Raw genomic sequence first — 5,036 nt, 5'->3', positions numbered from 1 at the left:
ATGGCAACGCGGGATGACTCACCAGGTACCAGTGACATCAGAGGAGGGGGCCGGGGGTTGGATGATCCCAGTTTGGTTTTGCTCATTAAAGCTGGAACGCTTTGTCCAAGGAAAGTGTTCAGATTCAGGCCAGCCACGGGAGCAAGGCACTGGCTGTGCTGCCAGTCCCAGTGCGCACCTGCCTAAAAGAGTGGTAGCTGGAGCCTCTCATTTTATAGCCTTTGCCTATTCTTTTTTGCAGTAACTTAAACAAGCACCAGATGAAATGACTGTAAAACCTGGGGTGCTGGGGGATACCCTGCTGCTGGCACCTGCATCACCAGTACCACTGCACCCTGCAGTGGCCCTGCTCAGGACCAGGCTGTGGTGGGGACAGGACAGGACCAGTCACTGCTTTGATGCTTCACAGAACAGAGCTATTTCTGAAAAGCAGTAAATTAAAGCACTTCCCTGCTTTGTGCTTGAGTGCGGTGCTCAGTGCCAAGACATCCCCACTGAGCACTGACCCATCGCTGTGAGCAGGCATCTGCGGCTCCACAGCACCCAACACACTTAGAGGAGCCCTGAAGTGGCCTTGCTTGGAAGCTGCTGAGAATCAGTGAGAAGAGTTCCCTCTGCACAGATGTGGGCTTGTTTAGGCATCACCACCAGCAAACTCTCCACATCCGGATATTTTTTCGGAGCATTTTGGCAGTACCTGTGCTCTGCAGGGATTTGTTACGCAACGCAGCACTGACGCTTTGTTATCTCCCACAGCCTTTGTTAGATCTAGCCTGATAGGACACAAAGAAATATTTCTAGCAAGGTGAGAGCCCTACATGAGCCCTGCTCTGTGACCGACCCTGGCAATGGCACAGCTCCGCGAGCTCTTGGCAAGGAACCAACACTCTGAGGGCAGCAGTGAGCCCTCACCCCAAAGCTGCTCGGGACGCTCAGTCCGTCCTACCAGCACCAGCCCAGGGCAGGGAACAGGACACCCCATGGACAGTTCCAGCACAGCGAGCTATAAATACACCTGCGGGAGATCTGATGGGCTCAGGAAGCAATGACACCAGGAATCCCACGGGCACAGGGCAGGGACACGGGAGGATGGCACAGGGCACGGATCTCATGGAGCTTTGTGCTTTTTTCCCCTTTCCTTGGCGCGTGTTCGTGAGTGGGAGCATGGGAGGAAGGCGAGCGCTGCCACGCATCGAGGTAAGTGCAGAAAGAAGGCCGTGATTCACTGCATGCAGCCTGGCAACGAGCTTGTCTGGAGGGGAAAACGCAGACGGAAGGGGCCTGCTGCAGTGAAGAGCCAGCTGCTCGGAAATAGCGCCTGCCGGCCTTGTAAGGAGAATTCAGAAGGGCCCAAATGATTTTCCTTTTGCATGTTGCACAGAGGAGTGGCAGCCTGCATCTGCAGGGACCCCGTGAGAACAGAGCAGTGATCAAGTCCTCAGTGCCAAGAGGTGCAGGGAGATGGCCCAAACCCTCATGGCTTCACACGAGGAGATGGAGCGCAGAGGCTGCACACCAGGGCATGCAGCCGGCAGCTGTGGCATGGCACCATGGGCTGTGCTATTCCCATGCACACAGCAACGAAGAGCTGAGTAATTCAGCCACAACCCGGGCACGTGGGAGCTGTGAGACTGCCGGGCCCAGATTCCCTGCGGAGCAGCCCTTCCTCGGAGGGCACAGAATCACCCGAACCTAAATGCGGGTTATGCTCAAGCTACAGCTCACAAAAGCCAAGTAACCACATCATGCATAAGCACTACACCTCATCCATGAATATTTTCAGGAGGTACAGCACGCTCAGAACAACCCACACCTCTGAGCTGCGCTTGCAGAGCACGAGGCCGGCACAGCCGCAGGGCCCTCGCACCCAACCAGCCCAACCAGCACGTTGTGCAATGCCCGATGGCATCACACTGGCTGGGTTCCACAAAAACCCACCTGAGGATTACAAATTCCCCATGGCAGTCATAGGAAACCCAGAACAATGCCCAGGCTGCAGGACCCCAGGGCTGAGCCAAGCACTTGGAGCCGCTGCAGTCAGTCCTGCCACCTGAGCACCGGCCGCCCAGCCGCACATTAAGCTTACAGCCCAGGTCTGAGCGCTGGCCACCTTTCCAGGGTTATTTTGGTGCAGCTGGTGTGGTCCAGCACAGCTCAAGTTACTGGACGTCCCTCCCCCCTTACAAGTGATAGGATTCCTGGTGACACCGGATAGGGCTACGGTCAGCCCTGCTCAGGTCACCCTCCCTGGCAGCCTACTACCACTGCTCACACACACACGCCAGGGACTTGCCCTTTCCGAGCCATTTTCCAGGAGCAAATCCCAGAAGCTGCAGTTCAGCACAACAAGTGCATATCTTGCACCCTCTGCAGCTTCTACTGCTTCTTTTGGCCAATTCCTCTCTTACTGAAAGATCACAAAACAGCAAGATCAAGGCAGAACAAGTGATCAGGTCACATCCTGTGCAGAGCGGACTGCATACCTTGTGTTGGGCTTCCAGGCTGTCAGCGATCACAGGGACAGCATCTGCCATTCCTTCTGCTCCTGCTGGAGCCCAGTGCAGGAGGTATGTTAGAGGAGGCAGCCAAGTCGGTTTACACTGTTCTGCTCTTTCTTAAGGATTAGTGCTACTATCGACCTTGAGGTCAGGGGAGAAGAGCGAGCGCGCAAATGGAAAAAGCCAGAACATGGGAGCAGCTCTGCTGAACCACTCACTGAGGAAACTGGAACACCTCTCACCACACTGATTCTGTTGGTGAGGCGAGACATTAGCAACAAGATGAATTCCCACAGCCGAGCGCAATCTGTCCTTACCTGTCCCACCCCCCGCAGCGCAGATTTTGGCTCTAATGGCAGCAGGAGGTGACTCGGGGGGCAGGGCAGTGGCGAGCCCTTCCCTGCATCACTGCTGAGGAACGCCGGCAGCACCTGTGTGTGCTCAGCATGGCTCGCCTCCAGCTCTGACAAACACCGCGCCATCACCACCCGTCCTGTCGCTGACATGGCAGGCACTTCTTCATTTTTTAAGGTGTGGGTTTCTGCCTAGACCTGCTGTACCTGTTCAGGTGCTGAAGTGCCATTATCTAATGATACACCATGGGCTGTTTGCAGTGTTCTATTTGTTTTTGTTCTAATTTGAAGCTCTGGAGAGCTGCCCTTTGAACCTGTCCTCAGCCTCCTGCTAATTTGTGCATTGAAGGGAGTTTCAGTTCTGGGTCACCTGGCACCAATACCTGCAATTAATAACACTGCATTCAGAAACCTGCATGGAATAACAAGCACTTGGACGTCTCGTGCTCCAATCCTCCACCTTTCACAAGATGCAGTGAAAATTTCCCCGAGTGCCCCACTAGCGGCTGCAACCTGCGCTGAACCAACCGGCTGCTGGCAGGTGCTCTTCCTTGCTCCAAACATTGTGTAAAAACGCTAATAACCCCACCTATCCTTCAGAGAAAAACCTCACGCATTTACACTCTTACTCAATTGCCTCCAAGGCAACCGCACACACGTGGGCACGGCTCGCAGGCGCTTCCCATTGCGCTGCCAGATAGCCAGCAGCAGCGCTGGCACAAGCGGGAGCAGAGTTTTGGTTTAGTCGTGTGCTGCACCCCACTACACTGACAGCTGCTATTTGCTCAAGCTGTTTTCCTTAATGAGGGTTCCCCTGTTGAAGATTGATGAATTGGAAGCCTTTTCTTCGCTGACATTCAAGACAAATCCCTTCTAAGCAGCATCGGTCCATCACAGGGGAGCACCAAATCCTGTTCCACACAGCTCTTACAGCGAAACCTACCAATGCAACTTCATCCTGGGAAATGGAGAAACAGTTTCCAGATGCAAAAGCAGTAACTGAAACACCTTTGGCACTCAGTGTTGTCACAGGGTTATTGATCAGCATTAAAGGGACTTGTTTCCTGAGAAACAATTCCAGCAGTCTGGACGTACAGACAAGACTGAATCAGAAAGCTTTGCTACTCCTAAAAATGATGTTTCGGAACACCTTGTAATAAATCAAAAAAACTTTATTTTTAAGTTATATTATAAATTTACAGCACACATAACATCAGTGTCTTTAGTGTGTATGTGTGAGCAGGCTTAAAGACTCAGCGTTCATTCTAGTCTCGCTCATGGGTATGACTTCTCCACTCGCTAAAGGTAAGTAACTGTTCCAATCTGAACAGGTCTGGCTTAGCTAATGACCTCAACGACCCCTAGGAAGATATTCCAACAGACAACAGCGAATGTTTAGAAGAAAAACAAGTCAGTAGCACTTCTTACTTGCTGCCTGAAGGGCTCTGTATTGAAGCACAGCCTGCTGCTGGGCTCCCCAGCCAGGGAGAAGTCAGTGACCCCCGCCAGCGTGTCCAGAATGAACCCTGAATTCCACAGGCTCAGTGATGTCTGCCCTAGTTAAGCTTCATAAAAGTAACGTTACATCTTAGAAACAGCTGTGCATGCCACACACCAGTGTCAGCTTCATATAAAAATTATCATATGCCATACCTAATTGTTTTATACACGGGTGAAATGAAAAATGTTGAAGACAGTACCTCGCAGGATAATTTTACTGGTGCTACTTTGTGGTAAGTGCTGAATAGCAAATCACATTCTTGTACAGGTTATTAAATTATGACAAAAATATGCAAATTAAAGAACTCTACAGGCCTCTGTTACCCACTGCAAAGACACTTTGTTTTGCGGGTCTTCATTGAAAACATGATTCAATTTCTCCCCTCTCCCCAGAACATGATATAAAACTATATCCAAATTCAGAAAGAATTTAATGCATCTATATTTATCGAAGTTCACATGCTGCAAACAGGATCTGCATTGAAGATCTTTAAATCTAGGAAAAGAGGTCCTTCAAACCCCCTTTTGTTATACCTAGATATCAGGATGCAGGTCGGAACGACCGCCACGATAACACATTCACGTAGACACAATGTACACTGCTTGCTCTTTCCCCTGCAGGAACACTGGGGCTGCCATCCTGGCCAAGCTCACTGACTGTCCTAACTCCGACAACAAAAATAAT

This window comes from Numida meleagris, chromosome 16, assembly GCF_002078875.1.
Source record: "Numida meleagris isolate 19003 breed g44 Domestic line chromosome 16, NumMel1.0, whole genome shotgun sequence".
NCBI lineage: Eukaryota > Metazoa > Chordata > Aves > Galliformes > Numididae > Numida > Numida meleagris.
The sequence above is the reverse complement of the archived record's forward strand: the minus strand, read 5'-3'. Positions refer to the sequence as shown.